This window comes from Schistocerca serialis, chromosome 2 (genome assembly GCF_023864345.2).
Source record: "Schistocerca serialis cubense isolate TAMUIC-IGC-003099 chromosome 2, iqSchSeri2.2, whole genome shotgun sequence".
Classification (NCBI taxonomy): domain Eukaryota; kingdom Metazoa; phylum Arthropoda; class Insecta; order Orthoptera; family Acrididae; genus Schistocerca; species Schistocerca serialis.
The window spans coordinates 1,045,759,686-1,045,786,874 of NC_064639.1; the positions used below are offsets into that span (position 1 = coordinate 1,045,759,686).

At 43.3% G+C, this 27,189-nt stretch overlaps 1 protein-coding gene and 1 pseudogene across 1 annotated transcript in view; both read right to left on the reverse strand.

Annotated features, from left to right (window-relative positions):
- LOC126458478 (serpin B6-like) overlaps positions 1–27,189 on the reverse strand; it is a 332,205-nt gene that overhangs the window by 282,511 nt on the left and 22,505 nt on the right. The gene's annotated exons all lie outside the window — the stretch shown is intronic.
- LOC126458967 (5S ribosomal RNA) lies at positions 11,132–11,249 on the reverse strand (annotated as a pseudogene).

Consider the following 27,189-nt stretch of genomic DNA (forward strand, 5'->3'; position numbering starts at 1 on the left):
CTGGTGAGCAAGATGTATGAGACAGGCGAAATACCCTCAGACTTCAAGAAGAATATAATAATTCCAATCACAAAGAAAGCAGGTGTTGACAGATGTGAAAATTACCAAACTATCAGTTTAATAAGTCACAGCTGCAAAATACTAACGCGAATTCTTTACAGACGAATGGAAAAACTGGTAGAAGGCGACCTCTGGGAAGACCAGTTTGGATTCCTTAGAAATGTTGGAACACGTGAGGCGATACTGACCCTACGACTTATCTCAGAAGAAAGATTAAGGAAAGGCAAACCTACGTTTCTAGCATTTGTAGACGTAGTGAAAGCTTTTGACAATGCTGACTGGAATACTCTCTTTCAAATTCTGAAGGTGGCAGGGGTAAAATACTGGGAGCAAAAGGCTATTTACAATTTGTACAGAAACCAGATGGCAGTTATAAGAGTCGAGGGATATGAAAGGGAAGCAGTGGTTGGGAAGGGAGGGAGACAGGGTTGTAGCCTCTCCCCGATGCTATTCAATCTGTATATTGAGCAAGCAGTAAAGGAAACAAAAGAAAAATTTAGAGTAGGTATTAAAATCCATGGAGAAGAAATAAAAACTTTAAGGTTCACCGATGACATTGTAATTCTCTCAGAGACTGCAAAGGACTCGGAAGAGCCGCTGAACGGAATGGACAGTGTCTTGAACGGAGGATATAAGGTGAACATCAACAAAAGCAAAACGAGGATAATGGAATGTAGTCGAATTGAGTCGGGTGATGCTGAGGGAATTAGATTAGGAAATGAGACACTTAAAGTAGTAAAGGAGTTTAGCTATTTGGGGAGCAAAATAACTGATGATGGTCGAAGTAGAGAGGATATAAAATGTAGACGGGCAATGGCAAGGAAAGCGTTTCTGAAGAAGAGAAATTTGTTAACATGGAGTATTGATTTAAGTGTCAGGAAGTCATTTCTGAAAGCATTTGTATGGAGTGTAGCCATGTATGGAAGTGAAACATGGACGATAAATAGTTTGGACAAGAAGAGAAAAAAGCTTTCAAAATGAGGTGCTACAGAAGAATGCTGAAGATTAGATGGGTAGATCACATAACTAATGAGGAAGTATTAAATAGAATTGGGGAGCAGAGAAGTTTGTGGCACAACTTGACTAGAAGAAGGGATCGGTTGGTAGGACATGTTCTGAGGCATCAAGGGATCAACAATTAATACTGGAGGGCAGCATGGAGGGTAAAAATCGTAGAGGGAGACCAAGAGATGGATACAGTAAACAGATTCAGAAGGATGTAGGCTGCAGTAGGTATTAGGAGATGAAGAAGCTTGCACAGGATAGAGTAGCATGGAGAGCTGCATCAAACCAATCTCTGGACTGAATACCACAGCAACACAACAACAACAGGATTTTTTTGTATTTAGCACAATGTATCAAAAAATGGTTGAAATGGCTCTGAGCACTATAGGACTCAACTGCTGAGGTCATTAGTCACCTAGAACTTAGAACTAGTTAAACCTAACCAACCTAAGGACATCACACACATCCATGCCCGAGGCAGGATTCGAACCTGCGACCGTAGCGGTCTCGCGGCTCCAGACTGCAGCGCCTAGAACCGCACGGCCACTTCGGTCGGCCACAATGTATCCCTGACAGTGATATCTATACCGCAGTGATCGAGTGTAGAGATCACTGATCCTTGGAGAAATTGCCACTTTTGTTTTATGACTAACGTATCTACGACAGTAACAACTTTTATGTAACATCCGGTTTGGCAGGGCTTGCGGCAGGTAAGAAGAAGGACTTACTGCGCCCTCACACAGGACGAGTTTTCTGACACTGACGTGGAGCTATGTGAGTTGTGACATCATTTCCTGTTATTTAACGTTGAGGAGTCATTGTCTCGTGTGGAACACAAAATAAGTTCTGCAGTATATCGACAACTTCCTGCGACAAGTTGAGCCGATAAAAGGGAAGAATGCTCTCTACGTCACAAGCTGAACTTGCGAGCTCCCATATTGTATTCGTCGTTTTCAGCTGAAGCCCACACTTGTTGAGATTCCAAACTGCATCAGGATCCACTGCAGGTACTATGACAGTTAGGCGGGAGGTGAGAAAACTTGCGTTTCGTGGTCGAGCGGCTGCTCATAAGCCACATATCACGCCAGTAAATGCCAAACAACGCCTCGCTTGGTGTAAGGAGCGTAAACATTAGACGATTGGACAGTGGAAAAACATTGTGTGGAGTGACGAATCACGATACACAATGTGGCGATCCTATGGCAGGGTGTAGGTATGGCAAATACCCGGTGAACGTCATCTGCCAGCGTGTGTAATACCAACAGTATAGATTCGGAAATGGTAGTGTTATGGTGTGCTCATGTTTTTCATGGAGAGGGCTTGTACCCCTTGTTTTGCGTGGCTCTATCACAGCACAGGCATACATTGATGTTTTAAGCACCTTCTTGCTTCCCACTGCTCAAGAGCAATTTGGGGACGGCGATTGCATCTTTCAACACGATCCAGCACATGTTCATAACGCACGGCCTGTGGCGGAGTGGTTACACAACAATAACATCCCTGTAATGGACTGACCTGCACACAGTCCTGACCTAAATCCTCTAGGAGATGCCAGTGCGAGGCGTCACCAAACGACATCGATACCACTCCTCAGTGCAGCACTCCGTGAAAAATGTGCTGCCACTCCCCAAGAAACCTTCCAGCACCTGACTGAACGTATGCGTGCGAGAGTGGATGCTGTCATCCAGGCTAAGGGTAGGCCAACACCATATTGAATTCCAGCATTACCGATGGAGGGCGCCACGGACTTGTAAGTCATTTTGATCCTGGTGTCCTTATACTTTTGATCACATAGTGTAAGTACATAAAAATTTTTCTTATTTAGTTAGTTTGGCAACGGCCTTCCCACAGTGGATACGCCGATTTCCTTCAGATCACCGAAGCGCTGTTGGGTGTGGCTGGCACTTGGATGGGTGACTATTTTTCGGGGTGCACTCAGCTTCGTGATGCCAATTGAGGAGCTACTCGACCGCTTAGTAGCGGTTCTGTTTTTTTTTTTTTTTAAAAAAAGCATCATAACGATTGGCAGAGCAGTGTGCTGGCTGACCACATGCCCCTCCTATCCGCATCCCCAGTTGAGGATGACACGGCGGTCGGATGGTCCCGATGGGTCACTTGTGGCCTGAAGACGGAGTGCTTAGTTAGTTTCATGTTATAACTTACTTAATTTCATGTTATAACTCGCTTGTTATGAAAGTAAGACGTTTTAAAGTAATGGCAGATTGAAGATTCATAAAATACGCGTCGTAGGATCTATGATAATTAAATGTCAGTTAATAACTGATTAGAGACTAAAGTCTTCAGACTATCGTAAATAAAGTACTAGATCGTGTGATGGAGAAGTTCAGAGAAGCATAGTTGATAAGGGTGCTGAGTTATGGACCACTGTGTATCGGGCTCGCATTTTGCTGTACCCATGTTTTTTAACCTTCTCGTTTTATAAAAAGTTGTGAGGCTTTCTTATTAAATTAATAGAAATATTTTCTGTAATATTCGATGTTAAGTAAATGAAACTGAAACAGATGGAAAAACTTACATAAACTGTTTATTATTTGAAAATTATTCGAAATAACTTCTAATACATTTCTCCCACTGCGAGACGAGATGGTCAGTGCCTTCATGGAAAAATGTTTGCGGATGTCTCTCCAGACAGTTCAAGATTCGACTGTACAAAACCCTGAACCAGCCTGTAGTTCTATATGGCTGTGAGACATGGAGTATCCGGAAACAGGACTTCCATAAGCTCCTTGTTTTTGGAGAAAAGTGCTTCGGAAGATCTTCGGTCCGGTCCTGGATGCAGATACATGGGAATGGAGGATCAGATACAACAAAGAGCTTGAGGAACTATACCAGCAGCCCAACATAGCAGGAGCTGTCAAAGCCAAACGAATGCAGTGGGCCGGCCATGTGGCCCGGATGAAGGATCACAGATGGCATCAGAAGCTCCTGGATTTCTCACCTACAGGAAAGAGACCGCCAGGGAGACCGAAGAAGCGTTGGAGGGATGGACTCCATGAAGGTTTAAATCAAGTGTCAATAGATGTGGAGGAATGGCGGATAGCAGCAATGGACAGAATACAGTGGAGGAGGAAACTTGTAGATGTGTGCGGTCCACTGGGCCTGATCACGTAGTAGTAGTAGTAGTAGTAGTAGTAGTAGTAGGATGTCTACGGAACCATGATTGTACGAAGGCGTGCACCTCTTTGTGCGAAGAAAACCGACGGTCACGAATGCCTTTCTTCAGGGCTCCAAAATTAAGGAAATTGCGTGGGCAGCGATCGGGATAGTATGGGGGATGTATAAGGATTTCCTAGCGAAACTTCTGCACTGTAGGCGAAACAAACTCTGCAACATGTGAGCGGGCATTATCCTGCAACAGAATGATGCTGTCTGTCAACATTCCTGGGTGGTTGGATTTGACTGTGCGCTTGAAGTCCACCTCTACACACGCAAAAAGTGAAATGCGCTATCAAGTCCAAACGCCGAGAAATACTGAACGGCATCATTCTGTTACAGGATAAGGCTCATCCACATGTGAGCCACGGTTGTTTCGGCTGTGCTGCAGATGTTTCGCTCGGTAGCCCTGAAACATCCCCCATACAATCTCTATCTCCCCCCATGCGGCTTCCATGTTTTAGAAGCCGTGAAGAAGACATCTGTGGCTGTGGATCTGTTTCAGACGAAGAGGTCCATGCCAGTGTACAATCATCGTTCCGTAGGCAACCACAAATATTTTTCCACGAAGGTACTGACCATCTTGTCTCACAGTGAGACTGGTGTATTAATAGTGATGATGGTTATTTTTGAAACAATAAACTATTATTTCCTTTTTCCTATCTCATTTTCATTTGCGTTATCCTTATATAAGTGTGCTTTCTCCCAGGAGTGAATTTGTCGTATTTTGTTAAGTTTTATAAGCTGATGTCCTAGCTGACTGGACGATGAACTTTCCGCTTTCTCTTACATCATCTTCATATATATTAAAGCTTTTATTTATCTACACTACGGCAAAATAACACGACCAGCACATAGACAAGGGGTCAAATATGTATTTTAATAGAACTAACGAGAGGATTTTACGCGTGTCCATTTTCCTAAACAGATTCTGTGGTTCTGGAGCCAGATACTGCCGACAGCTGCCGTAGGAGAGCGTTAATGTCGCAAATTAAATTGACTAGCAAGTTCCGTTTGGCGCGGACGCAGTGTCTCGTGAAATTGGGTTTCACATCCATGTCAACGTTAGCTGCCTCGTCCCGTGCGAGGATGTCTTTAGCTTAAGTGGGGATGTAATGGATTTTGGTCCAAGAAATCGATTTTTCAAAAATATTATTTTCTTGTTCTACACAGTTTAATCTATGTTGTGTGTCAATTTTATCGTGTTAGCAGCTTCAGAAATGCCTTCAAATTGTTAAACTGATTAACTCTGCGCTGGCAGCCACTCTCACCTTTTCCGACATTTGGGAAACTGCTTGCTTCAGCGGAATTTTCTTTCGATATCTTTGGCTGACATGTATATCTCTGGCTGAGATCTATATCTTTGCTTAAAACTTTCTTGCATGTAACTCGCAAACCTTTATGTGGGGAGGATGCTAAGTTCACCCAACCTGGATATGATGTGACGTCATTATGACGTATATACGCTTTAGTCGATTAACACATCTATCGACTTTTAACGAACGTTCGAGATTCTAAACTGTCGTCAGCTAATGGTTTGTTTTGACACGTGCGATTTTGATAACAGCTCAGTGTGGCAGCGTATATGTATTTCGCCAAAATAAAAGTAAAAGAGCTGGATATTAATAGAAATATTCCTGACCGTGGCCTTGAAAACACCACGGACAACACGTATCGTAAAAAAGTGAAGTCTTCTTATGTCGCGACAAGATTAGATTGTGTGATTGTTGTATTGAGCGCTTACGCCGAAAATAATATTTATTTATTATCAATATTTTAGTATGGTTTCATACAATTGGTCTTGTCAGTACATATTAGATTGTAGCAGCATACTCTTGCTGACTTTTTTTCTTAATTTATATAGCTGAAAGAGAACTCGTGCAAGTTTGTTAGCTAAGTAATTTATATGTCCATCCCAAGATAGTCTTTTATCAACCATAATTCCAAGTAATTTTACACTCGGACCGCAGAGACAGGTACCTTAGTGTCCAGTAATGACTGGTGTGTAGAATGATTGAATTTCGAACTTAAAAAGAAAAATATGAGGCATTGTTGAATAAAAAACGTCGACCGGAGATGAAATACGAGGGGAAATGGATTTCTCAATGAAATCTTAACCAAAGGTTAGTGTCTTGACGCATCTAAAGATTTTGGCTGCTGAGTGCTTCTCCTCACCGAGTACGAATAACCGACGCACTTCAGCTGGGTCAGAAGTACATCAATTTCTGCTTGAGATTCACAATAATCACGCAATTGCCCGTCGTCATCGATGCTGAACTCTTTCAGCTTTTTCTCATTAGTCTCTCGAATGCTGAACACATAATTAGAGACGAGCAAACGAAAAACAACGCACAGGACACAAACATAGTACAATACACGATTTAAACGCAAAACACATTTAAACGAATGGCGCAGAGCACAGCACTACCCTGTCACAACCTCTCGAAAGTTCACAAAAGTCGAATAGTCGATATGCGGTTTCTATCGTTTTCGATGTAGCGTGTATACGTCATAATGACGTCACATCGTATCCAAGTCCGGTGAACTTAGCATCCTCCTTTATGTGGAAGTCAAGATTTATACATAATGGGTGGTGGAAAAACTGTGTTTAGGAAACGGAGGTTTCATGGAAATCAGTTTACCAACAAAACAGAGGAAGCAGCTCGAAATGAAGAACATAAGCTCTCAGCTTCAGCATCGAAACTTGGGACAGGAGAATTGTGCAAGTGTGTGAATTAAGTTGATATGGATTCCACTGGATTGAGACTTATTGATTTAGATCTTCTCTGCCAGGCTATAAAGTTTTCATGTTCATGTGTTAGCTGTAAAAATACGGAATGCATGATTGTTGTTGAAGTAATAAGTGTGGGAATAACTTGTGATTTTAAATTAATTTGTAATTCGTTTGGATATGAATTTTCATTTTCGTCCTCCAAAAAAACTGGCCCTGGTACCTGTGAAAGCAATTTTAGGTTAGCAGATGCTCTGAGATGCCTTGGACAGGGCAGGGAAGGAGATATTTTATTGTGTGGTTTTCTGAACATGCCTCCACCTTGTGCATGATTTGGAAAAATAAATAAAGAAATGTCTGATACTGTATGTGATACTGCCAAAATTCCTATGAAGAAAGCAGTGGAGGAATTGGTGAAAATAGACCAAAAATAAATAGATCCTGGGGTAGATATTCATGACAGTGAATCTCCTACAAATGTTACTGACCTGTGTGTCTGTAGATGGGACCTGAATGAAAAGGGGACACATCTCTGTATGGAATTGCATCTGTTATTGGTACTAACTCAGGTAAAGGTTTCGATGTAGAAATTATGTCTAAATACTGCCACCAGTGTGCGACAAGGAAAATGTCCAACAATGAAGACAGTGAGAAACTGTGGCAAGAAAAACATGCAGTAGCATGCTGTAAAATTTATAGAGGCTCAACTGGGAGCATGTAATCTGGTGCAGTTGTGAGGATGTTCTCCGGATCTGACCAGTATGGTGTTAGATATACTAAATACCTTGATGATGGGGACTCCTTTTCGTTCAAAGCAGTAATAGTTAAAAATCCGTACAATACAACAATAGAAAAGTTGGAATGTATTGGCTACATCCTAAAGAGACTTAGTGGTAGGCTTCGCACTCTCTGAAAGAGAATAAAGGTGAAGTACTTTATGATGGAAAACCACTAGGAGGAAAAGGCAGGCATACTATGAAAGAAATTGATTCTCTTCAGTTACTTTATGGGAGAACTATCAGGAAAAACACACATAATTTAGTGGCAATGAGGCGTGCTGTCTGGGCAATTTTTTCCACGAACTATCAACTGACCAAACCCCAATGCGCAATCTGTGTCCGAAAGACGATTGGTGTTAAGTTCAACAACAGAAATGAGACATATTCACATAAACACTCAGTACTAGAACCTGTTATAAATGCAGTTAAGCTCACATTCAGATCTCTTGCAAACCCTGATTTATTGAGGAAGTGTCTTCACGGAAAGACACAAAATGCAAATGAAAGCCTCAATAAATTTGTATTAGACGCTCAAAAAGGACATTCTGTGGCCTTGAAGTACTCAAAATAGGTGTCTATGATACAGTTCTATGTTACAATAATGGAAATAATGGCAGAAATGAAGTGCCGAAGAGAATTATCCTAGTGTGTTTACAACAAGAGCATTTTACACCATCGACGAGAGCAGTGTCTTATCTGCAAACACAGGCCAGGCAGATTCGAAGAGCAGAGAAGAGAAACCTGGAGGATGAGGAGTATCAGTTTGGAGGATTTTAAAATTAAGGTAAGCTTATTATATGTAGAAATATGAGAAGAAAAACTTTGAACCTCATTTTCTCTCTTTCACATTTTTTACTTTGTTAGAAGCCTTTTCTCAAAAAATAAATGCGCTAATGCCACGGAATTTTCAGGAACTGTTCGAAAGGTGATGCTGTCTCCCTGGAACTAAAAAATACGAGATCCTGCAATTACATTCTGATTTTTAGACGACTGTATTTAGAAAAAGAAACTGTAGTTCAGTGGTCTTACAAACTTCTCAGGACACTACAATAAAATTTTCAGATTAATCGCATGAGTAAAATTTGAGTTATGGCTTTTTATAAAAAAAGACAATAAAAAATTAACCATTCAAATTTCTGGAAAAGTAGTAATCCTGCATATTTCATCACCGTTTTCCGTTAAAACACAGCTCTTTTGCCTTACACATGAAAACTTTTATATTTGTACATTAATAAACATGGCTGTAATGATTACGGTATACTGATAATCTTTACTTATGGACCGTCTAACAGCAACAGAAACCAAAACATTGCATTGAAACACGCTTTCAGTTCATGGTGCTGTGGAATGTGGGAAAAAACCGCAAATTGGCATTCATAAGAAGAAGAACAACACCAAAAATGCAACAGGAGCGTAATATGTAAGAAATTGTCCACGCAACCTGCCACCGATGATGCCTTGCACAAAATAAAGGCGAAACGCGTATGGCACTAAAACTGTGTTTTATTCAGTTGCTGTCAGACGGTCCATAAGTAAAAATTACCAATATACCGTAATATTACACGCAACTGAGGAAGACAGGACTAAAAAAGTTGAAGATGGCTGTAATGATTTTTTAAATATATGTTTACACTTTCCGTCACATCCCCCCTTATGGGTGGTGGGACTCATGCCAAGATCAGCTCTGGCGCTACGTCGATGTGAGCCCCTGCGCCAGGACATGGTCTGTTTACTGCAGCTGCCGCCCCGATCGAAGCTGTCGGCGAGAAAGGCGGCGCCGTCGCTGTCGTAAAACGATATGTTCTCCCGGACCGAGCAGCAAGGCCACCAGTAGCGCCGTCCTTTCTATCTGCAGCTTACACGCAAGCGACACAGAAATTTAAAATTACGAATTGCCTTACGAGGGCGTGCCGAAAAGCTTTAACAATGGATAATAAATGTTCTTTCCTCTAGTGTTGTCGATATGGACCTCTCTCTCCTCAAATCATGGTGGATTATTTCATTAGCAAAAATGCGAGGGAGTGCTGAAAAGTAGTGCCTCCGATTCTTTTATATGAAAACTGTTAAGCTTTTCACATAAAACAAACTTTGTTAACACTTTACATCTTTATTCTTCATGTTTAAATATTTACAACTGAGGTGACGAAAGTCATGGGATAGCGATATGCACATATACAGATGGCGGTAGTATCGCATACACAAGGTATAAAAAGTCAGTGCATTGGCGGAGCTGTCCCTTGTACTCAGTGATTCATGTGAAAAGGTTTCCGTCGTGATGATTGTCGCACGACGGATATTAACAGCCTTGAGCGCGGAATCGTAGTTGCAGCTAGACACATGGGACATTCCATTTCGGAAATCGTTAGGGAACCCAACATTCCGAGATCCATAATGTCAAAAGTGTGACGAAAATACCACATTTCACCATTACCACGGGCAACGCAATGACTGACAGCCTCCACTTAACGACCGACGACGGAGGCGTATGTGTAGATGTGTCAGTGCTAACATGCATGCGACACTGCGTGAAATAACAGGAATCGATGTGGGACGTACGACGAATGTATCCGTTAGATCAGTGCGGCGAAATTTCGCGTTAATAGACTATGGTAGCACACACGAGTGGCTTTGTTAACGGTACGACATCGCGTACAGCTACTCTCTTGGGTTCGTGATCGCATCGGTTGGATCCTAGACGACTGGAAAACCGTGGCCTGGTCAGGTGAGTCCCGATTTCAGTTGTTGAGAGCTGACGGTAGGGTTAGAACATTGGTCGTCAAACTGCGGCCGCGGGTCGCATGCGGTCCGAATCAAGTATTCGTGTGGCCCGCGATTGTCAGCTGTATTTTATAGCCGGCCGGGGTGGGCGAGGGGTTCTAGGCGCTACAGTCTGGAACCGCGCGACCGCTACGGTCGCAGGTTCGAAACCTGCCTCGGGCATGGCTGTGTGTGATGTGCTTAGGTTAGTTAGGTTTAAGTAGTTCTAAGTTCTAGGGGACTGATGACCACAGAAGTTAGGTCCCATAGTGCTCAGAGCCATTTGAACCACTTTTGTATTTTATAACAACATGCATCTGGCAACTAACAGCCGAATTCAAAACGTCAATTAACGTTAATAACTGAAGTTTTCCTGCTTAATAACAAAAAATAATACTTACACAGCCAGTACGATTTTACTCACTCACTCCATCTTCAGGCCACGAGAGGCCTACCGGGACCATCCGACCGCCGTGTCATCCTCAGTGGAGGATGCGGATAGGAGGGACGTGGCGTCAGTACACCGCTCTCCCGGTCGTTATGATGGTATTCTTGACCGAAGCCGCTACTATTCGGTCGAGTAGCTCCTCAATTGGCATCACGAGGCTCAGTGCACCCGGAAAAATGGCAACAGCGCATGGCGGCCTGGATGGTCACCCACCCAAGTGCCGATCACGCCCGACAGCGATTAACTTCGGTGATCTCACGGGAACCGGTGTATCCGCTGCGGCAAGGCCGTTGCAGTACGATTTTAAGATGTGCTTAATTTTAATCGATGTTGATGAATTCGTCCACGATCTAAGAAAAGTTGAACGCTTACCTCAGGGGTATAGGGGTCAAGTAACGCGGCCACTGCTGTGTTACAGCGGGAAACTTATTGTTTTGTCTTCCAGTACCGACTACTCACGTGTGCGAGAGTCTCGTAGCGATCAGAGTCTACAGAGACGGTCATCTTCAAATGTGATACTTGCTTGCAGCCAGGAGCATTACGTTAAAGATCTTATCATACGGAGCAATGAGTAGAGGAAAACTGACATTCAAATCATATTTCACAGTGTCTCGTATTGAATAATGCTTTAAAACATAAGTGCAGTTACTTTTATTAACCAGTTAACCATCCGTTCACACAGACAACACAATACTTAGTTACGCAAAGACGTTCTCAGAGTTTGGGGTCGCTGAGGGTGCAACAACCTGAAATAGAGAACAGTTGACACGAAGTGGTCTGAATGGTGCCGATTGTTAACGATCACTACATGGGGGCCAGCTGCAAACTTATCGCGCTCTTACAACAACTACTCTACTGGACGCTTGCAACATACCGATTTGTACAGCTTACCAATTAATAATAAGATTGGTACATATGTGGCCCGAGATGTCGTACCTCAATGTTAATACTGGCTCTTGAGCAAAAAGCTTTGACGACTACTGGGTTAGAATGTGGCACGGACCCCATGAAAGCATGAACCCAAGTTGTCAACAAGGCACTGTGTAAGCTGGTGGTGGCTCCATAATGGTGTGGGCTGTATTTACATGGAATGAACTGGGTCCTCTGGCTGTTCGGCTACTTGGAGACGATTTGCAACCAGTCACGGACGTCATGTTTCTACACAACGATGGAATTTTTATGGGTGACAATTAGCCATGTCACCAGGCCACAGTTGTTCGCGATTGGTTTGAAGAACAGTTCTAGCCAATGATTTGGCCACCCAGATCACGCAGCATGAATACCATCAAACATTTATGGGACATATCGAGAGGTCAGTTGGTGCACAAATTCCTGCACCGGCAGCACTTTCGCAGTTATGGACGTCTGCAGAGGCAGCATGGCTCAGTACGAGGTGCATTCAAGTTCTAAGGCCTCCGATTTTTTTTCCTAATTAACTACTCACCCGAAATCGATGAAACTGGCGTTGCTTCTCGACGTAATCGCCCTGCAGACGTACACATTTTTCACAACGCTGATGCCATGATTCCATGGCAGCGGCGAAGGCTTCTTTAGGAGTCTGTTTTCACCACTGGAAAATCGCTGAGGCAATAGCAGCACGGCTAGTGAATGTGCGGCCGCGGAGAGTGTCTTTCATTGTTGGAAAAACCAAAAGTCACTAAGAGCCAGGTCAGGTGAGTAGGGAGCATGAGGAATCACTTCATAGTTGTTATCACGAAGAAACTGTTGCGTAACGTTAGCTTGATGTGCGGGTGCTTTGTCTTGGTGAAACAGCACACGCGCAGCCCTTCCCGGACGTTTTTGTTGCAGTGCAGGAAGGAATTTGTTCTTCAAAACATTTTCATTGAATGCACCCGTTACCGTAGTGCCCTTTGGAACGCAATGGGTAAGGATTACGCCCTCGCTGTCCCAGAACATGGACACCATCATTTTTTCAGCACTGGCAGTTACCCAACATTTTTTTGGTGTCAGTGAATCTGTGTGCTTCCATTGAGCTGACTGGCACTTTGTTTCTGGATTGAAAAATGGCATCCATGTCTCATCCATTGTCACAACCGACGAAAAGAAAGTCCCATTCATACTGTCGTTGCGCGTCAACATTGCTTGGCAAGATGCCACACGAGCAGCCATGTGGTCGTCCGTCAGCATTCGTGGCACCCACCTGGATGACACTTTTCGCATTCTCAGGTCGTCATGCAGGATTGTGTGCACAGAACCCACAGAAATGCCAACTCTGGAGGCGATCTGTTCAACAGTCATTCGGCAATCCCCCAAAACAATTCTCTCCACTTTTTCGATCATGTCGTCAGACCGGCTTGTGTGAGCCCGAGGTTGTTTCAGTTTGATGTCACACGATGTTCTGCCTTCATTAAACTCTCGCACCCACGAACGCACTTTCAACACATCCATAACTGCATCACCACATGTCTCCTTCAACTGTCGATGAATTTCAATTGGTTTCACACCACGTAAATTCAGAAAACGAATGATTGCACGCTGTTCAAGTAAGGAAAACGTCGCCATTTTAAGTATTTAAAACAGTTCTCATTCTCACCGCTGGCGGTAAAATTCCATCTGCCATACGGTGCTGCCATCTCTGGGATATATTGACAATGAACGCAGCCTCATTTTAAAACAATGCGCATGTTTCTATCTCTTGCCAGTCCGGAGAAAAAAAATCGGAGGCTTTAGAACTTGAATGCACCTCGTATTACAGCAGAGGACTTCCAACAACTTCTTGAGCCCGCGGCACGTTAGTTGCTGCAGTACACCGGGCAAAAGGAGGTCAGACATGGTATTAGGAGGTATGGTTCAAATGGCTCTGAGCACTATGGGACTTAACATCTGAGGTCATCAGTCCCCTAGAACATAGAACTACTTCAACCTAACTAACCTAAGGACATCACACACATCAGTGCCTTAGGCAGGATTCGAACCTGCGACCGTAGCAGTCACGCAGTTCCGGACTGAAGTGCCTAGAACCGCATGGCCACTGCGGCCGGCATTAGGAGGTATCCCACGACTTTTGTCACATCAGTATATTTCTCAACAAGTCATGCTGGAGACGAACACATTCCTCCTACTGAGAGACCAGTTTGTTCATACAGTCACTGTGGAATGTTTGGCTTTGTTGACGGAGTCACAGCCTCATTTCTGCTTGTACTGTTTCATCACTATCAAAGCGAAGTCCTCGACGGTGTTCTTTAAGTTTGGTAAACAGATGAAAATTGGACGCGGCGAGTTCGCGACTATATAGAGGAAGATCGATGATAGTGAACCCAAGACGTCTGATTCTTGCAGAAGTCGCAGCGCTCGTGTGCAGTTTGGCATTCTCATGTTGAAGGACGTACTTCTATGGCGAATTCTTCTGCCGTTAGAAACTCGAGTACAGCACGCTGTTTCTCACGCACCGACGCAGTTACATTACACACCGCCATCTTACACGGTACAATTCGGAGCCCTCTGGCGGCAGAGCGAAGCCGGAATGTCGACCGGGTAATATGCACGACATGTAGGCCTAATAAAAAATTCGCATACATTACTCTTCCTCAGCATGCCCTCGTATAATCGTAAAAATATAGACGTGATTATTTTGTATGGGCTTATTCGGCAAGATTTATCAGAGGACAGCTGATATGAATTACAGTCGTCAGCATTCCACCTCCCAAAGCCGAGATTCTCTCACATCAGACTGCCAATGGCACCTCATTTGGCAAAATCGCCGAGACTTTTAAAATAATAGTTACAGAATTTCGTTAGTTTGAAGAGAATTCGACTTCACGAATACTCAATTAATTCCTTATCTCACCCAGACATACATTTTTTTTATTTCTTCCTCTCGCCAAATGTGGATACTTGGTATGTTGGAACCGGCTTAAAACCGTTTTAGACAATGGTTAATGAAGTGTTGCAGGAAACTTATACTACAAAGAGGTCCAGAAAAATGTAGACACAAAAAATGACACATCGTTGCAATTTTGCGCGGTAGCGTAGTTTTCTCAACAGATTTTGGCGCACGTTTTTTAGCAGATGACAGTGCAGCAATGAACGATGTAAGACTGTCGTTTGAGCAACACAGAGCCGTAATGAAGTGGTACTGGAAGTACGAAAACAAGGTGGAGGTACAACGGCAATGGCGTAATGCATACGGAACTCAGCCACCAACACGAATAATAATTTGTCGCATTCGGTATAAATTTGAAGCCGACGGTATTGTTCAGGATGTGCATAAGGAAAGGTCTGGCCGACCAAAAACATCAACAAGTCCAGCTTCCAACATTGTATTTTAGTAGGTCACTAGGTCAGCTCAAAAATCTGTGAAGCAGGGGCACGTGAAATAGGGGTAAGTTAATGAAGCGTAAGGTTTGAAGGCACGCTCCGCGAGGATGAACGGTGGTAGTACGAGGCGCTGTTCAAACTCAGTGATACTGTGAACCGCCACAACGGTGTGTACTGGACTCCTGAAAATCGTCAAGTTCACGTGCAGTACGAGAGGTGTTTAGAAAAGAAAGATTTTACCTTCAACAAAATGGTGCTCTGCCTCAGTACCACAGAGATGTCCGAGCCTGTTTGGATGAAAATCTACCTGGACGATGGACAGATTGAAGAAGCTGTACCCAAGATAATTTTCAGAGATTTCACCTGTTGACTTCTACCTATGGAGGACCTTGAGAAATTAAATCTGTCAACACCCGCCAGCTACACCTAACGAGCTACGAGAAACCATTGAGCCGTCCTGTGCAGCTGTCGCACCCGCAGCGCTGACGGTCGTAGTTCGGGCAAGAGTTCAGCGGCATCGACGTTGTTTGGCCGGCAATGGGGGTTACTTTGAACAGATAAAATAACCTTTCATCCCCCGCCCGCCCCCTCCGTGCAAGAATTGTAACGGTATTCATTTTGGTCCATTAAAACTGACTATGAAAGAGTGTCTAACTTTTCTGGATCTCTCTGTATGTCTTAACATGTGTAGAGTGTGACAGCTTTTGGCAAGGCCACAGACCACTGTGTTTTAGCGAGAAATGTAAAAGTCGAATAATCGAATGTGTTTTTTTATTCCAATCCATTTTTATAATAATAGGTGAATGGAAAAGCTGGTAGAAGCAGACCTCGGGGAAGATCAGTTTGGATTTCGTAGAAATGTTGGAACACGTGAGGCAATACTGACCCTACGACTTATCTTAGAAAATAGATTAAGAAAAGGCAAACCTACGTTTCTAGTATTGGCAGACCTAGAGAAAGCATCTGACAATGTTGACTGGAATACTCTCTTTCAAATTCTAAACGTCGCAGGGTTAACATATAGGGAGTGAAAGGCTATTTACAATTTGTACAGAAACCAGATGACAGTTATAAGAGTCGAGGGGCATGAAAGGGAAGCAGTGGTTGGGATGGGAGTGAGACAGGGTTGTAGCCTATCGCTGATGTTATTCAATCTGTATATTGAGCAAGCAATAAACGAAACAAAAGAAAAATTCGGAGTAGGAATTAAAATCCATGGAGAAGAATTAAAAACCTTTGAGGTTCGCCGACTACATTGTAATTCTGTCAGAGAGAGCAAAGGACCTCGAAGAGCTGCTGAACGGAATGGACAGTATCTTGAAAGGAGGATGTAAGATGAACATCAACAAAAGCAAAACGAGGATAATGGAATGTAGTCGAATTAAATCAGGTGATGCTGAGGGTATTAGATTAGGAAATGAGACGCTTATAGTAATGAAGGAGTTTTGCTATTTGGTGAGCAAATAATTGATGATGGTCGAAGGAGAGAGGATATAAAATGTAGACTGGCAATGGCAATGAAATCGTTTCTGAAGAAGAGAAATTTGTTAACATCCAGTATAGATTTAATTGTCAGGAAGTCTTTTCTGAAAGTACTTGTATGGAGTGTAACCACGTATGGAAGTGAAATGTAGACGATAAATAGTTTAGACAAAAAGAGAATAGAAGCTTTCGAAATGTGGTGCTACAGACGAATGCTGAAGATTACATGGGTAAATCACATAACCAATGAAGAGGTATTGAATAGAATTGGGGAGAAGAGGAGTTTGTGGCACAACTTGACTAGAAGAAGGGATCGGTTGGTATGACATATTTGAGGCATCAAGGGATCACCAATTTAGTGATGGAGGGCAGCGCGGAGGGTAAAAATCGTAGAGGGAGACCAAGAGATGAATACAGTAAACAGATTCAGAAGGATGTAGGTTGCAGTAGGTGCTGGGAGACGAAGAAGCTTGAACAGGATAGAGTAGCATAGAGAGCTGCATCAAACCAGTCTGTGGACTGAAGGCGACAACAACATTTCTCATGTAATAACCATACTACCACAAATTTAAAATAACTTGAAAAATTTGTCGACAGGCCTTTTATACCTGTCATTGTAGCGCAATGCACAAAACTTTCGATACAACTTGACAAGGGTAATGGAATGCAGTGCAGCCTTGTATGAAAGCGAAACCTGCGAACCTGTTCATACAAGAGATAAATGGAAGTTTCGAAACTCGATAATTAGATGGATAGACAGAGTAACTAATGAAAAGGTGCAGCATCAAATTGGGAAGAAAAGGACTTTCTTACAAAATTAGCCGAAACGAAGGGGCTGATAAATCGCGTGCTGAGGCGTCAACGTATAGTAATTTTAGTAATGGAGAGAAGTGTGGAGGGTGAAAATTGTAAGTGAAGTCCAAGGCTGGACAACAGGAAATAGTGGATGCTGGCTGCAGTAGTTATCCGTAGATAAAGAGGCTTACACAAGATAAACTGGCATATAGAGTTACATCAAACCAGTTTTCGAACTGAAGACATCAACAACACGACTGGTGAGAAACGTGGTCAATCTGTTTCCGCCTTGTAACTGGTAGTCAAGCGATATGTTTTTTTTGTTAAGTTTTTATGCTCTTATGGTGTTCAGTGAACTCTAATGAAGTCCTCACTTTTGCTAATGATAATGGAACGGACGTTCTGACATGTGCTTCACTGCTTCTTCTGTTGGAAATTCTATTTCTTCTGTGATGCCTTTGCGCTGAGAAGTGAGTTCGTTTTGGCAGAACTCAGATGTCAGTGGTTGTTCTACATTAATTTTATTTGGTTAACTGTTTGCTACGTACACGGTAAACAAACAACACTTTGATTTTACGCTTGTTTCTCGTTTTTGTTTGTTTTTAATTAATGCTGTCGTTCAGATAATCTTGGTTGTGTTGCGGTTTCTTATCTATCATTCTATAGCACAGCCTACTGCTACATCTCACTCGTTTTCCGCTATTGATTTTTTACATCATTCAGTCCACAAATAAAATCCTATCTCATATTGTGCTTCAGCTACACCATATTTCACGGATGTAAGTGGATTTGTAAGCGTCGTTTCCTACCTAGCTAGGAACAAACTCACGTTGAACACATAGGTACAGCTTCCTCTGCTTTCGTTCGTTAAATACGCAAGCACCTAGAATCGTTGTTGTGGCTGTTAGATTGATCAAATAGTTCAAATGGCTGTCAGTGCTATGAGACTTAACTCTGAGGCCATCAGTCCCCTAGAACTTAGAACTACTGAAAACTAACTAGCCTAAGGACAGCACACACATCCATGCCCAAGGCAGGATTCGAACCTGCGACCGCAGCGGCTGTTAGATTGATCCCACACTAAAGATCCTACCTGGACTTACGCCAAAATTTTGCTTTCTCCCAGATAATTATAGCGAATACTGAAGCCGTACTACAACCTGGTGCTGCAACACATGCCCACAGCTCGCCATTACGTCTCATAATGGCGTCACCAGCTTCGTATCAGGTGAAGGTTGTTGTAAGAGTACGGAATCAGGCGATATTACACCTTCTGCTGGGAAGTTTGGTTTATTAGGCGTCAGTAAATTCCTGGAAAGTTATCGCGTAGCTTAATCGTCGTAATTTTGAATAGGGCATTCTCGAGCGCTTTCGACGGTGAGCAGTAATGCTTCGGCAGTATCGCGAGTCACGTGTGGCTGCTTCTGCCCGTTATATCTGCATCTGCATTAATACTCTACAAGTCGCCTTACGGGATGTGGCGGAGCGTACTTTGTGTACAAGTGTCACTTCCCCCTTTTCCTGTTCCAGTCGCGAAAGGTTTGCGGGAAGAAAGCCGTCTGGTGTGGACCCTAACCTGTCTAATTTTATGTTTATAGTTTTTTCGCGAGATATGCATAGGAGGAAGCAATTTATTGGCTCACTCTTCTATAGCTGAGTCGGCATAAGCTGCTCCTTGAAGCTGCAGTGGGCTGAGCATGGTAGCTTCGCAACCCTAACTCAACCCATAACATAACGCGATTGTGTAAACCCGTTTTGACTCAGTTCTAAATAAGCATGAATATGCACTAAACAGGCTTCATCTAGACAAAAAATCAATAGTGCGTTGTGCGGACTTCAACACTGATTTTCTTGAAACCAAAAAAGAATAAAACTATTGCTTAACCTCACAGATACTTTCAACTTAAAACAAACTATAACAACCCCAACAAGAATCACAAGAACTACTGCTACTGCCTTGGATCAGATATTTGTGAATATAAATTGTACTGCAAAATGTAAAAATACACTCCTGGAAATTGAAATAAGAACACCGTGAATTCATTGTCCCAGGAAGGGGAAACTTTATTGACACATTCCTGGGGTCAGATACATCACATGATCACACTGACAGAACCACAGGCACATAGACACAGGCAACAGAGCATGCACAATGTCGGCACTAGTACAGTGTATATCCACCTTTCGCAGCAATGCAGGCTGCTATTCTCCCATGGAGACGATCGTAGAGATGCTGGATGTAGTCCTGTGGAACGGCTTGCCATGCCATTTCCACCTGGCGCCTCAGTTGGACCAGCGTTCGTGCTGGACGTGCACACCGCGTGAGACGACGCTTCATCCAGTCCCAAACATGCTCAATGGGGGACAGATCCGGAGATCTTGCTGCCCAGGGTAGTTGACTTACACCTTCTAGAGCACGTTGGGTGGCACGGGATACATGCGGACGTGCATTGTCCTGTTGGAACAGCAAGTTCCCTTGCCGGTCTAGGAATGGTAGAACGATGGGTTCGATGACGGTTTGGATGTACCATGCACTATTCAGTGTCCCCTCGACGATCACCAGTGGTGTACGGCCAGTGTAGGAGATCGCTCCCCACACCATGATGCCGGGTGTTGGCCCTGTGTGCCTCGGTCGTATGCAGTCCTGATTGTGGCGCTCACCTGCACGGCGCCAAACACGCATACGACCATCAGTGGCACCAAGGCAGAAGCGACTCTCATCGCTGAAGACGACACGTCTCCATTCGTCCCTCCATTCACGCCTGTCGCGACACCACTGGAGGCGGGCTGCACGATGTTGGGGCGTGAGCGGAAGACGGCCTAACGGTGTGCGGGACCGTAGCCCAGCTTCATGGAAACGGTTGCGAATGGTCCTCGCCGATACCCCAGGAGCAACAGTGTCCCTAATTTGCTGGGAAGTGGCGGTGCGGTCCCCTATGGCACTGCATAGGATCCTACGGTCTTGGCGTGCATCCGTGCGTCGCTGCGGTCCGGTCCCAGGTCGACGGGCACGTGCACCTTCCGCCGACCACTGGCGACAACATCGATGTACTGTGGAGACCTCACGCCCCACGTGTTGAGCAATTCGGCGGTACATCCACCCGGCCTCCCGCATGCCCACTATACGCCCTCGCTCAAAGTCCGTCAACTGCACATACGGTTCACGTCCACGCTGTCGCGGCATGCTACCAGTGTTAAAGACTGGGATGGAGCTCCGTATGCCACGGCAAACTGGCTGACACTGACGGCGGCGGTGCACAAATGCTGCGCAGCTAGCGCCATTCGACGGCCAACACCGCGGTTCCTGGTGTGTCCGCTGTGCCGTGCGTGTGATAATTGCTTATACAGCCCTCTCGCAGTGTCTGGAACCAGTATGGTGGGTCTGACACACCGGTGTCAATGTGTTCTTTTTTCCATTTCCAGGAGTGTATATAAGTACAAGCCTTAGTGATCACGAAGCTCAAGTTGTCACCATCCAAAGCCACTTACTGCCCAACCAGAACTATAAAAGAACTGTAACAGCGAGACAGTTTAAGGCACACAATATAGAAATATTCAACTCACTGTTATCAGGAGAAAGGTGTGAAGAAGTTTTGCAAATAGATGACACCAACAAAAAGTTCGAGAAATTATCTAGCATCTTCATTGATTACTTTGAAATTGCATTCCGTCTCAAAACACAAGTAAGAGGCACAACCAAAAAAGCAAAGCTATAGATAACAACAGGTATCAAAATATGAAGCGCAGGGGTAAAGAGAATTAGGAGAATTACTCAAATACAGGAAAAACAACAACATACCCCCTCTTCTAAACAGTTACAGGAATGCATTCAAACCTACAGAAGAGTGATATGACTGGCAAAAAAAAAAAAAAAAAAAAAAAAAAAAAAAAAAAAAAAAAAAACCAATGATAAGTTCAAAACAGTATCAGCCAAGCAGTATGGAAAGTCATAAAGAAGGAAGCAAATAAAGTGTCCCATAGAATGGAATATATCACTCTTAACCATGAGAACAAGAGTACAACTGATCCCCAACATATCACAAATCTTTTTAAATGTTACTTTGACTATTAAATTATTTGTGATCTCTGCAGCGACAAAACAGATACTAGAAAGAAACAGAAAAACAAAGTGCACTCATGTTTCTCTTCAATCTACATTGATGTAATGACCCAACATGAAGTCGTCAGTGGTGCATCAGCCCATAGAAAAATGTCGTCAGGGATTGATGGTATTCCTGATTACATCATAAAGCAATGTGTTAAAAACATTTCACTTCCTCTTGCCGATATAGTAAATTCGTCTTACAGGCACATTTCAAGACAGTTTAAAAATTGCTAAAGTGGTCCCTATCCATAAGAAAGGAGACAAAACAAATATAGAAAACTATAGACCAGTTTCATTATTATCAGGCTTTAGTAAAATCATAGAAAAGGTAATGTATAATAGGTTAATGAAATTCTTAGAGAAAAACAAAATTCTCACTGATGCTCAGCATGGATTCAGGAAAAAGTGATCAACAACCAGTGCAATCTATGATTTTATAGAAAATGCCCTGCGAGCAATAGACAAAAAACAAAGAGCCACTGACCTTTTTTAAGACTTAAGTAAAGCCTTTGACATACTGGACCACAACATACTGTTGGAGAAGCTCCAAGTACATGACATTAGAGGCACTGCACTAAAATGGTTCACTTGGTACTTGACGAACAGGAAACAAAAAATACAAATGGCTAAAAATGGTTCAAATGGCTCTGAGCGCTATGGGACTTAACAGCTGAGGTCATCAGTCCCCTAGAACTTAGAACTTCTTAAGCCTAACTAACCTAAGGACACCACACACATCCATGCCCGAGGCAGGATTCGAACCTGTGACCGTCGTGGTCGCGCGGTTCCAGACTGAAGCGCCTAGAACCGCTCAGCCACTCCGGCCAGCCCAAAAAATACACATAAAACTTGAACTAAAGGAAAACATTAGGACATGCTTCTCAGATGCAGAACTTCTAAATAAAGAAGTCCCTCAAGGGTCCATTCTTTGGCCAATCCTCTTTCTCCAGTATATAAATGATCTTGACCAGAATATTGAGTCACAAATAAACACTTTTTTTTGCAGACGACACAAGCATCCTAATTACAGGAAATACACCAAGTCAGCTTCAAACAGCTGTTAATAAGGCTATAGAACAGCTAAACAGATGGTTTAAGGGGAATAAACTTATGATAAACACAAAAAAACAACATCCCTAAATTTCTGTTTAAAAGGTGATGCATGCTGCAACAGTGTGACAATAAACTCCAACAAAATTTCATCTTGTCCAGAAACAAAGTTTTTAGGGTTATGGCTTCAAAATAACTTCAAATGGCATACACATATAAACAAAATTAATGGAACACTAAAGAAAATATGTTACAGTCTGCGTTTAGTCTCTGTCAAACCTAATTACAGCACTGTTCGAATTGCCTACTTTGCCCAGTTCCAGAATTATAGTCTGAGGTAATACACCACCTAGTTCAGTCATCGTCTTAACTCAAAGCAGAACTCTAAGAGTAATGCAACATGCTCGACAAACAGATTCTTGCAAACTCGTCTTTCAAAAGTCGTCAATTCTCCCTCTTCCCTGAATGTATATAGGCCTACTAGAAATCTTTGAATATATTAGAAAGAATTTAAAAGATGTAAATGAAAATTTTAATGTCCATGAACATGATACAAGGCAAAAGGAAAAGTTTCATGTCCAGTAAATAAGGACATCAGCCTATAAAACCTCCACAGTAAACAGCGCTATACAAATTTACAATAATCTTCCGTTTAAAGTAAAATATATATCTTCATTCTTATTCTTTTGTAAAACCCTAAGGGCATGCTTATTGGATCATTGCTTCTATTCAGTAGCATAATTTCTGGATCATTTAAGATACAAAACACTTGAAACAAGACAGTGCAGCTACTGCAAGAACCTAAAACAAAGTTCACAAAATGTCTGACAGATGGCGCTGGACAGCAAAACGTCAGTGGCTGCGCATGACAATCGTGTATAAAAGGAGCTGTAATGAGAGAGAGATCAGATGCGCCAGCAGTCGCAGCATGTTGACGTTACCTGAAAAGACGCTTTTAGTGAAGCTGTATTATCAGAATGGGGAATGTGCTAGTCCAGCGTTACGATCCTATCGCCATAGGAAGGGGATTCGAACGGGTGAAGGTCCGTTGACAAATGCAGCTGTGGCGAGAATGATTTCGAAGTTCGAAGCCACGGGTTATTTAGACGATAGACCTCGTAGTGGCCGACCGAGCACAAGGCGTAATGCTGCTGAGACAGTTCAGGAAGAAATGGAGACTGTAGCGGGATCGTCTATGCACAGGGAAGTGAGCGCTCGTGCAGTCGCACGTCGCACCGGCATTCCGTACACTACTGTTTGGCTGGCACTGAGGCGTACCCTCCGATGCAATCCGTACAAAATCCATCGGCATCATGAACTGTTACCTGGCGATTTAGTGAAGCGGAGGGCATTTGCGGTGTGGGCGTTTCAAAAGATGGCGGGAGATGACGATTGGTTGAGTTACGTGTTGTGGACCGACGAAGCTCATTTCACGCTCCGAGGGTCTGTCAACGCCCACAACTGCAGAATTTGGGCTACCGAAAATAATAGAACTGTCGTGGAAACTCCGTTGCACGACGAGAAAGTCACGGTATGGGTTGGATTTACCACATCTACCGCTATCGGGCCTTTTTTCTTCGAGGAAATGCGTGATTCTGGTTTTGTAACTGCTACCGTGACGGGTGAGAGGTACGCCGATATGTTACAGAATCGCATCTCCCCAGCCTGGGTGATAAACACCTGCTGGAACGTACGATGTTTATGCAGGATGGCGCTCCACACCGTGTTGCTAGACGCGTGAAAGATCTCTTGCGCGCGTCGTTTTTTGATGATCGTGTGCTCAGCCGCCACTTTCGTCATGCTTGGCCTCCCAGGTCCGTACGATTATTGGCTTTGGGGTTACCTGAAGTCGCAAGTGTATCGTGATCGACCGATATCTCTAGGGATGCTGAAAGACAACATCCGACGCCAATGCCTCACCATAACTCCGGACATGCTTTACAATGCTGTTCACAACATTATTTCTCGACTACAGCTATTGTTGAGGAATGATGGTGGACATATTGAGCATTTCCTGCAAATAACATCATCTTTGATTTGTCTTATTTTGTTATGCTAATTATTGCTATTCTGATCAGATGAAGCGCCATCTGTCGGACATTTTTTGAACTTCTGTATTTTTTGGTTCTAATAGAACCCCATGTCATTCCAAGCATGTGTGTCAATTTGTACCTCTCTATCTACATTATTCCGTGATTTATTCAGTTTTCGAATTTATACTGACTTTTTGATCACACAGTATATATATATATATATATATATATATATATATATATATATATATATATATATATATATATATATATATGTGTGTGTGTGTGTGTGTGTGTGTGTGTATGTATGTGTGTCTGTTCTGTATCCCACACTCTAGAAAGATTTATAGGATGACTCAATAAATCAATTTATTCCACGCAGTGTTGCTTGTCTGTTAGCAATGACAACTCCACGCAAACGCCGCTGCATTGGCTCGTAAGTCAATTGCGTTGTTCTTAGTGAGAGGTAATGACTGAAATGTGGTATTCTCGGCTTACCCTTGACACTGTGGATCTTGAAATACTGAGTTCCTTAACGATTTCCGAAATGGAAAGTCCCATGCGTCTAGCTCCAACTACCATTCCGCGTCCAATGTCCGTTAGTTCTCGTCATGCGGCCTGAATCACGTCGCAGACCTTTTCACGTGAGTCACCTGAGTGAAAATGACAGCTCCGCCAATGCACTGCCATTTTACACCTTGTGTATGTGCTACTACCGCCAAATGTACATGTGCATATCGCTGTCCAGTGACGTACGTCGCCTCACTGAAGAGGGCTAATGTTTTCGCATGAAGCCGTTTGCCCTTCGCAGTTGGAACCTGGAAACAGTGCTGGAAACTGTCAGTGATCTTCTTACGTCGTATCAACTATAGGAACGTCGCTGTCGAAACTTTAACATCAACAAAAACTGCTAGTCTTCGAGAGAAGGAAGTTAGGGAAAAGAATTTGGCCCAAAGAGGGGCACCCAGTCACAGTAATGGGAGATACTAAAAGGCCAGGAACTGGCAGACCTATACTCGCAAGCTGATATTCTCTGTAGGATGAAGACACGTGATTAGGATGGAAGGGGAAAGACTACTGCAAGTAGCATTCTGAGGATCTGAGGAAGGCAGAAGGGGGCGAGGAAGGTCATGGACAAGATGGAAGGATGATATGAATGGGGATATGGAGGCGATGGGCCAGAGAAAAGGAGAATGGATCACAAAAGGCAGAGACAGAAATGATTGGCAGAGGAATGTACAGAACATATATGGTCTCCCAGGCCAAAGCAACAGCTAAGAAGAAGAAGGAGAACCCTATCTGGTATGGATCACAGACTGCCAAGCAATAAAAAAATGGTTCATATGGCTCTGAGCACTATGGGACTTAACAACTGTGGTCATCAGTCCCCTAGAATTTAGAACTACTTAAACCTAACTAACCTAAGGACATCACACACATCCATGCTCGAGGCAGGATTCGAACCTGCGACCGTAGCAGTTGCGCGGTTCCGGACTGCGCGCCTAGAACCACGAGGCCACCGCGGCCGGCTGCCAAGCAATATTCAAGTATTGGTCGAACGAGGGTCTTGTAAGCTACCTCCTCCGCCGATGGACTAATTTCCTGAGGATTGTTCCAATGAATCCCAGTCAGGCATCTGCCATACATACGATTAATTTCATGTGGTTTTTTCGTTTCAAATCGTTCCGTATACGTACTCCTAGACATTTTATGGAAGTAACTACTTCTAGTGATTGTTGTGCAATCGTGTTATCATACAATATGTGTCATTCTGCCTACGACCACGCAATACATTACATTTGTTGATGTTGGGGTTCAAATGCCACTTCCAGGACCAATCGTCGATCTTCTACAAGTCTTCCAGCATTTCGCTACAATTTTTCTAGCGTTGTGACTTCTCTTTATACAAGAGCATCATCGGCAAAAAGCCTCATAGAACATCCGATGTTATCTGCTAGGTCATTTATGCATATTGTCAAAAGTACAGGTTCTATAACACTCCCTTGGATGACGCCAGAAATTACTCTCACGTCTGAGACTTCTCACTACTGAGAATGACATGCTGTGTTCTGTTTGCTATAAACTCTTCAACCCAATCACGTAGTTAGTCTGATATTCTCTACGCTTGTATTTTGTTCATTATTCGGGACAGTGGAACTGTAGCGAACGCCTTCCGAAAGTCAAGCGACACGATATCTACTTGAGGACCTGATCTACTTCTCTCTGGGTCTTGTGGACGAACAGAGCGAGCTGGGTTTAACAAGATCGTTGATTTTGGAACACTTGTTGATTCCTAGAAGATTTTCGGTCTGCACAAGTCTCATTGTCATAATATGCAGGCATATAACGTGTTCCAGCATTCCATAACAGACAGATACCAGAAATATGAGCCTACAGTTTTATGCGCCTCTTCGACGACCCTTCTTGAAATTGGGAACGATACGATCATTTTTCCAATCATTAGGACTGCTTCGCTCCTGCTGCTAGAAGTG